At 46.6% G+C, this 13,008-nt stretch overlaps 1 protein-coding gene and 1 non-coding gene across 3 annotated transcripts in view; one reads left to right on the top strand and one right to left on the bottom strand.

The window, feature by feature from the left end:
- MCM10 (minichromosome maintenance 10 replication initiation factor) overlaps positions 1 to 13,008 on the top strand; it is a 107,720-nt gene that overhangs the window by 80,430 nt on the left and 14,282 nt on the right. The gene's annotated exons all lie outside the window — the stretch shown is intronic.
- LOC123618172 (small nucleolar RNA SNORA43) lies at positions 11,646 to 11,763 on the bottom strand. The gene has a single exon (XR_006726576.2). It is a non-coding gene; the product is annotated as a small nucleolar RNA SNORA43 (small nucleolar RNA).

The raw sequence follows: 13,008 nt of genomic DNA, 5'->3' as shown, positions 1-13,008 counted from the left end.
AATTAAAAGCATTGATACAAATTAAGTGTTACCATGGCGCTTGGCACGTAGTAAGTCATAGTACAAGTGTTAGCTGTTACGGCTGTCCCTGGTTGAAGGAAAAATTGATGTTTTTCAAAAATGATCGACTACCACGGTGCCTCCATACCAGGCGCTGACTGGCCAAACTGGACCCTTGGAGGCTCTGACTTCCCCAGCAAACTGAACACAGTTCAGCCCAGAGCAGATACTTTGGAACTTTTAAGTGGCTGATGCTGCGGGAGCTTCAGCCTTGCTGCTGCAATTTTGGTAACTTGGTTTCAAACATGATCACAGTTTTATTAATATGTCTTTATTTTACTAAAATCATGATCCCTTTATTTCATGAATACTGGTCTTTCTTGGTATAATTTATACATCTTGTAGTTTAGAGACAGCCAATCTTTGTTTACTGGCCTGAGACAATTTTTAAAAATTGTGGCAAGGATGGAGTTTGGAGGTATCTCTAGTGGAAAGAGGAGTTAGGGGCCCAAAGGATATAAATAAAAGACCCAATTTTTGTCTCTCTGACTCACTGCCATTGTGTCTCGTTTCCAGAACAAAAGGCCTCAAAGAACATAGACTTTATGAGAATAAATGTGATCAGCAGTGTCTTCAACTCCCAGAGTACATTTTATTTTATTATGTTTTATGGAGTTTAACATTCGGTCATATTTCACATGCATTTCCTCATTGGCACGCAGGTCAGTACAGCGACAGGTGAGCTTGGAGGTCAGACAGACCCGCATTTAATTCCTGGTTCTGATACTAACCAGCTGTGTGACCTTGGGTAAATTACTTACCCTCTCTGGGTCTCAGAGTGCTCATTTGGAAACTGGAAGTAATAAGGCCTGTCTTTGAAAGTAAAAATATCCAGCTTGTTGGTGGAATATCAAAAGAGATCACATAGTGTAGCAGACATTCAGCAAGCACTACTTATAATGCTTATTAATCCTCACCATTGTGACACAAGAGGAGAAGTGTGTGTTGCTCCATTTTGTGCTATTCAGTTGGTTTGTGCAAGAGATGAGACTGGAAAATCCAGGAGCTCTGATTTCCAAGCCAGACCCTTTCTATCACGCCACACTCAGAATACTTGCCAGCGTCTTTACTCATCATCACAAAGAAAATCGTAGGTTGTGGTTTATTTTCCTTGAACCCAGGGATGTGTGACAGGAAATGTTTCTCTGAGCCCCAACTCCTTAAACCACAGAGCTGGAGGCAAAAGCTTGTGCACTGACTCTCTGTTGGCGAGTGCAAACCCCCCACCCCAAGACAGAAGGGAGGGAGGGGGCGCACAGGTGCAGCCAGAGGGAGAGGCAGCAGACGCCAGGTGGCTGGTGTGATGCTGTTCCAGCTGCGGCTTGAGTCGCAGGGACATCTGAAGAGCAGCCCCTGGAGCACTGCCGTGGGGGGAGGGGGGAGCACCGGAGCAGTAACTGCCAACTCCTTCCTTTCCCCCGACCTTCAGCACCTCAGCATGTGACTGTACTTGGACATAGGGTCATTGAAGGGGCAGTTAAGATTAAATAAGGTCGTTAGGATGGGCTATAATCCAACGTGACTGGTGTCCTTATAAGAAAAGAGATGGGGACACAGACAGAGAGAAGACCATCTGAGACACGGGAGGAAGGCGGCCGTCAGCGAGCCACGCAAAGAGGCCTTGGGAGGAACCGGCCCTGCCGACACCTTGATCTTGAACTTCTGGCCCCAGAACAGAATACATTTTTCTGTTGTTTAAGCTGCCTGGTCTGGGGTTCTTGTTATGGCCACCTGAGTACACTACCACAGTGTGTGCGTCACCAGCTAGTGGACTCTGTGCTTTGTGACCACATCCAACAGCAGATAATCCAGTTGGCATCATGACCCAAAGGACACATGAACATTTAAAATGGAGACACTGCTTTCCCTTACTGCGTGCGGTGCTCCCAGATCTTCTCTCCGATTTACCTACTCTGTTCTGTTTCCTTCTTTTATTTAGAAATTGAGGCTTCCTGCGAAATTACTCTCAGTGACCCCACACTGGGTCACCCCGGCAGCTTGGCTGCACCCAGCCAGAACAGAAGGACCGGTGACCATAGTGCACTTCCCAGAGGTCTGACATTGTGCCAGGTGATAGGCCTGTCACATGAGGGCCACGACAGGTCATCTGGGAAAGGACTGAGTCAGTCAGAACCCAAACGTGGTGTCCTCTGTCACAGCCCTTTCTGTGTCTCCCTCAGAGGGTTCCGCCCTCCTCGAGCAAGCACTCGATGAAACGCAGAGTGTGGGTCAACGCTGGATGCGTGTCATAGCCGACAGGGACTCTTGGACTGCCCTTTTCCACTTCACAGCCTGATCTTGCTTTAGGACTGTCCCAGCGCCACCATGATGTGTGGTCTTGAGGAGGTGGTGACACCCCCGAGCACAGAAACCGAAGGGCCCCTGTTCTCTCTCTCTCCACCTCTGCAGCAGCCAATGGGTGACATGTGGCTCACATTGTGTCCCCAGAGCGTGTCCCCAGGGCTGGGCTGCAGTGCAGGAGCCCCAGGGCCAGGGGTCGGGGTAGGAAGGGTCACACGGGTCACCATGATCACTGGCCCAGCCTGTCCGTTCGCATGTGCTTCTGTCCAGCACACACCTGGCTTCCCGGCTGCCCAGCACCTCTCTGAGCCCCACCCTGAGAGCCTGCCAACACAGTCTGTTTCTGTTGCCCACAGTCAGGGTCAGTTTCTGTTGTTTGCTACCAAGATTTCTGACGGATACTGATGCGTGTATTTAAGTGGAATCCATGAATACATCAACATCTCCACCGCACCTCCGAGCAACTCCTTTCTGGGCTCCAGGTTACACCGCAGGTCGGGAGAGCGTCTTCACACAGTGTCCCAAACTTAATCGAGATTCACAGTGCACCGCATCAAGGGGAGAAATAAGGACGTTCGCTAAGCTCATTGTGGTAGTCATTTCCCAGTACGTACGTAAGTCATCACTGTGTTGTACACTAAAATTAATGCAATGGTACAGGTCAGTTATATCTCAATGTTTTAAAAGAAAAGGGAAAAAGCTGCAGCTGTACGTCACACGTGGAAGCAGGCTGCACGCTGCACTGGGCAGGGCCAGGCTCACGGCGCCTTCTGGTTTATCCTAAGAAGCAGTGAGGTGTGGACGACCCGAAGCACTGCTCCCGCCGGGCCAGGTGCTTCTTGCCAAGGTACAGAGAACTTGAACTTTGCTGATTCTACATTTTCATCCAGAGCAGGGTGGCAAATAACAGTCAAGGTCAAACCTGGCCGACCTCCTGGTTTTGTAAATGGAGTTTTACTGGCTTGTGGCCAGTGCCTGCCCACATGTGTGCTGTCTCTGCCTCCCTGAGCTGTTGCAACAGAAACCGTATAGCTGAAAATATTTGCTTTCTGGCCCTTGACAGAAAAAGATCACTGACACCTGACCAAGGGCAGAAGTCTGCAGAAGGGCCGTGAGGGTTCTGCTTGCACCGCTCAGTGACCGTCTCGGAGTCACTCTCAGCTTCTTCCCTCTCATTTTTTAACATTTAAAATTTTATTTTAGTTTCTGAATGGGTAATGCATTTGCCTGGTTCAAATCAAAATCAAGTAAATGAAACAAGTCCTGTTCCTTCCTCTCTCCGCCCAACACCTTGTTCCAAGAAATAACAGTTCTCAAGAGAATTGTGTGCATGCAGGCTTGCTTTTTTGGGGTGACCAAAATGTTTTGAAATTATGGTGATGGTTGCACATATCTGTGAATCTACTAAAAGCCTTTGAATTGTACATTTTAAATGGGTGAGTTCTGTGATATGTGGATCACATTTCGATAAAGCTGTTATTAAAAAAGAAACAGTGCAGAATGTGAGTGCATGTTAATTAAGTTTAATCTGCACCCAAGGAGTGATTAGTCAGCATGTGAAGCATCCCCACCAGGACGTCACATTCAAGTGCTTTCAATACTTATCTAAATCTGTACCAGAGGACTTACAGTTACCACCAGGGAAGATGGAGACAGTTTTTCATCTGTAATACAGTGTTGTCTAAGAGTTGCAGTTGGCTAAAATGAGCGTGTGGGCCCAGCTCTCCTGGCATGCACCACACAGAAGCAAACCCAGCCCCCAAACCCCAAAGGTGTGGCCTTCTAGGTCCAGGGACCCTCATTCACAAGGACTTTGTTGTCAGGTCAAATGAGAAGACTCACGCGCTCTGGGATCTCTGTTTCTTGCCCCAGGGCGGCAAAGGACAGAAAGGGGAAATTCTGAATCAGTAGCAGAATTTATTCTGAGACTTGCTTTTATTGTCAACCTATTAAGGTGTTGAATAACCAGTGAGGCTTGGCATGTCCATGGTGCTGGGGTGCATCTGTCATGCATGATCCCTTTAGCTCCTGGATTTGGGGAGAGGTGGGGAGGGCTCCCAGGAGAGAGGCTGGAGTGGCCGGGTTGGAGAGGCAATACTGGCATGAGGGGTGGTGGTGGAGGTGTTCAGGACAGTGGCTGTCAACCCACGTATGACAGTTTCTCAGGATTTTGAAAGCAGATACAGCTGCTCTGGTGCACACGGGCTCAGAGCCAGTTTTGGCTTATGTCACTTTGTGTCATCATTACACACCTCCTGTGACCCTCTTCCCTTTCACTTTTCTGTCCTCATCTTTTAATCCTTCCTTTGTTTTCAAGGGCTCTTCCATTTCTCCTATCAGTAAAGAACTGCCCCTCCAGGATGCTGGGTGGTTTTTTTTTTTTTTTTTTTTTTAACGTTTTTTTCTTGAGTTATAGTCATTTTACAATGTTGTGTCAAATTCCAGTGTAGAGTTCAGTTATACATGAACATACATGTATTCATTGTCACATTTTTTTCTCTGTGAGCTACCACAAGATCTTGTATATATTTCCCTGTGCTACACAGTATAATCTTGTTTATCTATTCTGCATTTTAAAATCCCAGTCTGTCCCTTCCCACCCCCTCCCCCTTGGCAACCACAAGTTTGTATTCTGTGTCTGTGAGTCTGTTTCTGTTTTGTATTTATGTTCTTTTTTTAGATTCCACATATGAGCGATCTCATGTGGTATTTTTCTTTCTCTTTCTGGCTTACTTCACTTAGAATGACATTCTGCATGAATATCCATGTTGCTGCAAATGGCATTATGTTGTCAGTTTTTATGGCTGAATAGTATTCCACTGTATAAATATACCACTTCATCTTTATCCAGTCATCTGTCGATGGACATTTAGGTTGTCTCCATGTCTTGGCTATTGTAAATAGTGCTGCTATGATCATTGGGGTGCATGTGTCTTTTTGAAGTAGAGTACCTTCTGGGTATATGCCCAGGAGCGGGATTCCTGGGTCAAATGGTAAGTCTATTCCTAGTCTTTTGAGGAATCTCCATACTGTTTTCCACAGTGGCTGCACCAACCTGCATTCCCACCAGCAGTGTAGGAGGGTTCCCTTTTGTCCACAGCCTCTCCAGCATTTGTCATTTGTGGACTTTTGAATGATGGCCATTCTGACTGGTGTGAGGTGATACCTCATTGTAGTTTTGATTTGCATTTCTCTGATAATTAGAGATATTGAGCATTTTTTCATGTCCCTTTGATCATTTGTATTTCTTCCTTGGAGAATTGCTTATTTAGGTCTTCTGCCCATTTTTTGGGTTGGGTTGTTTGTTTTTTTCTTATTAAGTTATATGAGCTGCTTATATATTCTGGAGATCAAGCCTTTGTCAGTTTCATTTGCAAAAATTTTCTTCCATTCCATAGGTTGTCGTTTTGTTTTACTCATGGTTTCCTTTGCTGTGCAGAAGCTTGTAAGTTTCATTAGGTCCCATTTGTTTATTCTTGTTTTTATTTCTATTGCCTGGGTAGACTGCCCTAGGGGAACATTTTTGAGATGTATGTCAGATAATGTTTTGCCTATATTTTCCTCTAGGAGGTTTATTGTATCTTGTCTTTTGTTTAAGTCTTTGATCCATCTTGAGTTGATTTTTGTGTATTGTGTAAGGGAGTGTTCTAGCTTCACTGCTTTACATGCTGCTGTCCAGTTTTCCCAACACCATTTGCTGAAGAGACTGTCTTTATTCCATTGTATATTCTTGCCTCCTTTGTCGAAGATCAGTTGACCAAAAGTTTGTGGGTTCATTTCTGGGCTCTCTATTCTGTTCCATTGGTCCACATGTCTGTTTTTGTACCAACACCACACTATCTTGATGACTGTAGCTCTATAGTATTGTCTGAAGTCTGGGAGAGTTAATCCTCGAGCCTCTTTCTTTTTCTTCAGTAATGCTTTGGCAATTCTAGGTCTATTGTGGTTCCATATAAATTTTATTATGATTTGTTCTAGTTCTGTGAAATATGCCCTGGGTAATTTGATAGGGATTGTATTAAATCTGTAGATTGCTTTGGGCAGTGTGACCATTTTAACAATATTGATTCTTCCAATCCAGGCAGGATGCTGGGGTTTAATGCCGGACTTCTGGGGGTACTTGAGTTTTAAAAGAGAATGTCTAGAAGGAGGCTCGGTCCTCAAACTCATGGCTAGGGTGGAATTTGAGATGTGGGTGGAAAGTGATTTGAGGTAGGAACCTTCTCAACCCTCTTCCAACTACGTGACAAAGGGGGTCGGCCTGTATGGGACCTGCCTTGTTCAGGATAATGGCATTACCCGCTAAAGCCCAAGAGTGGCTTGTGTTTATTTGGAACAGTCTTGTCCCTGTGAACTTCCAGAACCAACCATGTCCTTCGAAAGAAGATAGAATTGAAAGTTCAAAGGCAATGTCTTAGCCAAAGACCAAAGTACTGTGAGATGGAGAAGTTTCCAGGTTGGAACAGGGAGGGAATTAACATGATGACAGAGATGGACACCACCTCCACCTACTTTCTTCGGCAAGGCAGGACGAAGCAGGGAGGTTGGGGAGGATAAGCCACCTGGGTCATCCCTTCCCATCCCAACCAGGCTGAGTAGGGGTGTCCAGGCCACCACAGACGGAAGGTAAGTGCTGTGATCCCTAGAGGAAGGCTGGTATAGTGGTTGATCTGTTTAGCTCTTCTATCACATCCTCATTCTGGCAGACTGACTTCCTGGAGTCCCCTCTGCAGTGATCTTAGCACACAAACTCAGGGGTATAGGAAATACAGCAGTTCTTTATTCCCCTTAAAGCAAATTAATTTTGATTCTAAGACTATTCCTTTGGAAGGTGGAAAATTCAACCCCAGTCATTCCTCAGGGTCCGGTACCCACCTACCTCGTGTAAAAGTGCCTTGGCGTCTTTCAGAGTCAAGGCACCGCAGAAGGAGAGTAGGGCTTGTGCTGTTCCAGAAAGAGCAGGCGCGACTGAGCCAGCCTGCAGGACCCAGGCGCCACCTGCCACGCTTAGGGACCAGCCTCTCGGTTGAGACCAGGCGTCCAGTGCCTGAGCACCAGCCTTCTTCAGTACCCTTGTGGAGTCTGGCCACTTTCCCAGGAGCTTCCAGGGGACTGAATGAGGTGTCCGCTGCTCAGGGAATGCACAAACCATCAGGACGTGCCACATCCCTGTAGGCACGGTGTCTGATTATTTTGAACATCACTCCAACACAAACCCTTGTGCCCACCCCACCACACACACAGCCCCTCCCTCACAGGACATATACAACAGTGCCCCTCAGTGAGTTTGGGACTTGATATCTCATTGCTTCTGCTTTCTGTTCGAATCCCGAGGCGAGGAATTACAATATCCAGGTCAGGCATAAAATGAGTGAGAGGGAAACGGAAGCTTAATCTGTCAAGACATTCCAGCCACATCATGGCTATTTGAAATCTTTTCTAAAAAAAATTTTTTTTTGGCTGGGGAAAGTAATTAGGTTTATTTATTTTTAGAGGAGGTACTGGGGATTGAACCCAGGACCTCAAGCGTGCTAAGCATGTGCTCTACTGCTTGAGCTATACCCTCCCCCTGAAATCTTTTCTATGGAATAAAGTCAACTCTTGGGCCTAAAAAGAGACCGGTGGTCATCAGATCAGTCACAGATAGTCTATAAAGAGAAGAAAAACCTTCACTCTCATTATTATCAAATAAGTACAAATTCTAGTAATCAGTTAAGTATCACTTTTTTATTAGATATCAAAAATTATAAAGATTGAGACTATCTATGTTTGCACAATGTAGAGGAATAGGCACCCTCAGAGACTTTCTGAAGATGAGATGACCCTTTTGAGTCTTGAACTGGGCTGAGAAGGATAAGCTTTCATACCCACCACATAGGACCAGCTACTGGGTATGGGGAAGGGACGTGACCTTGGCCCAGGCAGCTGTGCAGCTGAGGCCATCCCTGAGGGGCTGATAGCTGAAGGAAACTTGCTGACAGCATTTCCAACAGCTAGGTAGATATTCTTAATCCCTGAAAAAAATCTAGGCAGCCCAGTGGTACCCGCCACAGTATATTAGCCTATTTATTCCCTCTGATCACCCAATAAGGCAACCATAATTATTGCTGCTCTGGAGATGAGAAGACAGGTTCAGAGAGGTTAACTTGCTAGGAGGTGGCAGAACTGGAATCCCAAAGCCCTCCAGCTTCCCATGAGTCCCTGCTCTTCCAAAGCATCCAGGCGTGGAAGAGCATCTGCCCTTCAGAGAAGAAGGCCGTATGATCGCTGCCCGTCACGTGCAGGTTGCTCCTCCTTTGACTGAGTCAACCAGAAATCTTGCCTGCTTTATTAGCATGGTCCCCCATAAACATGGGAGACAGTTTTAAAATATATCTTCACCCCCATCATGACACCAGCTTGTCTTCTTGACATGTCTAACTTCCTAGTTTAAATCTAACTTTCCTCGAAATGGGTTCCATCATGGAGTCATTGTCAAGTCACGGTCAACTTTCAGCTGTCCTTACAAGTCTGAGCTAAGAATTTTACTTTGGTCAGAAATATCTCACCCAGCACCGCCTCTCACCCACTAGGACAGCTACTGTAAAAAGACCAAAAAATAGTAAGAGTTGGCAGGGATGTGGAGAAACTGGAGCCCTTGTGCTCTGCCAGTGGGAATGTAAAATGGTGCAGCTGTCGTGGGAAACAATATGGTGGTTCCTCAAAAAATTAGAAACAGGACTACCATCATGACCCACTTTCTGGGTATGTACCCACAGTAACTGAAAGCAGGGTCTCGAGGAGGTGCTACCTGTCCATCACATTCACAGCAGCTTTATTCACAACATCAGTTGGAGGCAACCCGCATGTCTACAGATGGATGAATGGCTAAGCAAAATGTGGTCTGTCCATTCAGCAGACTATTATTCAGCCCTAAAAAGGAAGTTCTGCCACTTGCTACATCATGGGTGAACCCTGAGGACATTATGCTAAGTGAAATAAGCGTGTCACAGAAGGAAATACCGGCTGTGTAATTCTACTTACACGAGGAACCTAGAGAAATCAAATTCACCCAGACGAAAGGTGGAATGGCTGTACCAGGGGTTTGAGGGAGAGGTAAATGAGGAGTCGGGGTTTAGTTTTGCAAGATGTAGAGAGTTCTGGAGATGGACGGCAGTGATGCTTGCACAATAACGTGAATGTACTTAAAGCCACTGACCTGTACATTTGAAAATGGTTAAGGTGGTAAATTTTATGTTACATGCATTTTACTACAATTTAAAAAAATTTTTTAAGACTATCAAACTGAAAAATAGATACCAACCTCAGCACAATCAAACATATTGGGGAGCTTCTGGTGAGTAACCAGACTTCTCAGTCACACTCATCTCCTTTCCCGGCCTCCTGCCTCCTGACATATTTGGAAGAGGTATTGGTGAAGAGTGCCAGGGGTGAGAAGTGGCTGGAACACTCAGGAAAAAAAAAAAACATGTCTGGAACCCGAAACAGATGCCAAGGCTGTACAGGCCAAGTGTATGTAAGAGGGACATGCTCTCTTATGTGAGAGAGCGCTCCCAAAGGAGCAGTTTGGTGCTCACATTGAGCAAGCGATAAATAGCAGGGCTCTGCTATGTGATGGCACCAAAAGGGGTAGCAGGGGCGCCCAAAGGAGTAGACGGCACCTTCAAGGGTCTCACCATCTCTATTTGGGAAGGCAGGATGTTTACAAATGGGAAAAATCATACTTTCAGAAATTCGTATTAAGTGTCGAGGGGGAGGATGCACTGTGCATCCAGGGCGGGTACAGGAATTGAGGGGAAGGAGAGAGAGATTCAGGCTGCGCTGGGTTAGTAAGGAAAGGCTTTGCACAGGTACAGTTTGAGCTGGTTTGAACCACAGAACTGTGCTACTAGAATTGGTTTTAGGAAAAGTTACCATGTCTGGTTGATGCAGTCTTAAGCTTCTCAAACTCATTTACTCTGTGGCTTAAAAGGGGGAACTCCAAGCATATACCAGGAGCAAAGGTTTCTGGTTTTCCTCGGCTTAGTCCCAACTGTAGAAGAGGAGAATCCTTGCTGTTTTGTTCTGTGCTGTGAGGCCCTCACATACCCTTTCTAGATGGGAGTCTGGTGAAATGAACACAAGCCTGGGATAAATCCCCTTCCGCCCACTGCCAAGCCAGGCTTTTCCTCATTCTGCCAAGATCGGGTGCTAATCCTGTCCTAGCCCCTTGTTTTCCAGCTGACATTGACTCCCAGCTTTCCAGGGAGTGGGGGGAGGTCCCATAAACAAAACGAGCCACCCAAGTGCCTCCTGGTAGTGTTTCTTCCATATTCGGTCCTGTCAGCAGGAGTGGGTGTGAAACTGTGTTGCCATTAGTCAAGTCCATTTCACCTGCCTCCACTAATCAAGGTCCTTCTAATTGTTGCTACAGAAGACTTGCATGCCCTCCACCTGGCATGTAGCCCCAGTTGTTTTCCCAGAACTTGGAGCCAGCTGTGTCTCGGTCAAGCTGAGCCGGTTAAGACTGGATAGGATCACTGACTCTCCAACAGGCATGCGCGAGTCTGGAGTCAGAGGAGGGCTGAAAACTCCACCCTCAGATGGTGCTAAGAGCGCCCTTTTTTTTTTTCCCTGAGACATGGAATCTCATCAGTGAATCCCCCCAAACCATGTTTTTCTACAGCAGGTTTGTTAACCTTTGCCCTGCCAGCATGGGGACCCCTCCCACCTGCCCCCTGCCACATGCCCTGGGAGGGACACACTGGTTGAGGGCCAGTCACCTACAGCTTTTGTTCAACCCTCAATAGCAAACTGAGCCCTCCACATGACAGGGGGCCACAGCCCCCTCTGCCCTCCAGGGCCCTGGTCTGGATGATCATTTATAAGGTTGTGGTTGGCCCATTGATGGGTTCCACACAGGGGCCTGACTCTGCCTCACCCACAGGGCAAAGGCCAGGAGCAACCCTTTGGCGCTGCTTCCAGAATGACCAAACCGCCTCCTGCTCCTTGTCAAGGGTCCTCACAGCACAAGTGCTCATGGACCAGGTGGCTCCAGACCCCGCACAGGGAGGAACGGGTCTGGACAGGACACAGGCCACTGATACCGGCTCAGCGGCTCTCAGGCAGGGAAGCAGGTCGCACCTGCCCAAAGTTTTCTTCTACAAAGTCCCCCCGAGACAGACCCACTGAATGACCAAGGGAGACCCTTTCTGAGTCAATCCCACTGTGCCCGAAGCTTGCCATGTGTCATACATCTCATTTAATCCTCACAACAAGCCTTCCTCTATGGAAGGAGAAAATCGTACTGTCCGGCTACAAAGCATTCTTAGCGCTGAGCGTAGAAATGGCCGCTTCCTCTGTGCCCCGACGTCACGCGCGCAGCAGGGCAGCTGCATCCATGGTGCCGGCAGGTCCGCCATCCGTGGGGCAGCTAAGGGCGCCCATTTTTGAACGTGCAGAGGGTGTAGCTCAGTCACACCTGGGCGGAACAGTGATGATGACCACACCTTTCCCCATCACCTTTCCCCACGCTCCCACGCTCAGTCCCTCCAGCCACTACTTTATCCCATAAACACCCCAGCCCCTGGCCTTCGGGGAGGCAGAGCTGAGATCTTGTTCTTCTGTAGCCCCTCTTTGCTGCTCACCTCAGCATCTCAGCCTTTTGGCTTGAAAAAACCTTTCTAGAAACTGGGGGAAAACAAACGTGATTCAGTAACAGATGCTTGGATATTTGTTAAATGAACTCATGGACAAAAGGGACACAGATAAGATGGGAAATGAATTGTTTCCCGATTGTTTAGTTGGAGCTGGTGGTCACTCAGAAATGCGCAAGGGAAATGACAAATTCTGCTGTCTGGTTTTCCTACTGAAGTCTATTTTTTCAAATTTATTTTAAATTTAAAATTAGTTTCAAAAGTTTATTGCAGAGCAGTGCTCCATACACGCTGTTCACACTGACTTGCCTCATATACATTTTCTTTCCAATTGTTGCATAATCCTTAGACCTTGTTAGTGATTCTCTTATTTTCCCTAATTTCTGGCTAGACCTGAGCTTAAGTTGGGTGTCCTTACAGAGAAACAGACAAAAACGGTGAAACTAGATTTAGGAAGACGTGTGTGTTTGGCCGAACGGCATGAGACTCTCTTATTTTCTTTTTTTCTCATTAAAGCTCGAACTAGATTTTTTTTTTTTTAAAGGACTATGTCTCCTTGCCACCCGCAGCTGGTGCAGAAAAATAGTGCTCTGTTAAGTTCCCCCCGTCCACGCCGACTGGAAATTCAAACCGAAAATATCTGAAAACTTTCCCCGGATCTTGAGACGTTAGGTTTCACTCATAAATGCTGAAGGTTTTCCGCTGTCCTGCTCAAGAAGTTACCCTCATCTTCATTCTTTAAAAAGAGTTGGAAAGATCCAGTCTAATGTTTTAAGGAGGGTGGTTGGAATGGAGAAGTCTTGGAAGGAATCCTGTGTCAGAACATGTGTGTCCACCCTTATTCTTACTCCCTGATGTCTTCCTTAGGCCCTTCACTAACTGCCTATAATGTACATTGTTCCAGATTTGAGAAGAAGCCTCTCATGACATAAAATTGTGAGGTGGTGGGTTTTTCAGGAGAAGGATGCACATCTCAATACACTGTACTTCAGAGCATTACTTTCGGCTTGGG

Source organism: Camelus bactrianus, chromosome 35 (genome assembly GCF_048773025.1).
Source record: "Camelus bactrianus isolate YW-2024 breed Bactrian camel chromosome 35, ASM4877302v1, whole genome shotgun sequence".
Taxonomy (NCBI): Eukaryota; Metazoa; Chordata; class Mammalia; order Artiodactyla; family Camelidae; genus Camelus; species Camelus bactrianus.
Note: the sequence above shows the minus strand (reverse complement) of the source record. Positions and strands in the feature narration are given on the sequence as shown.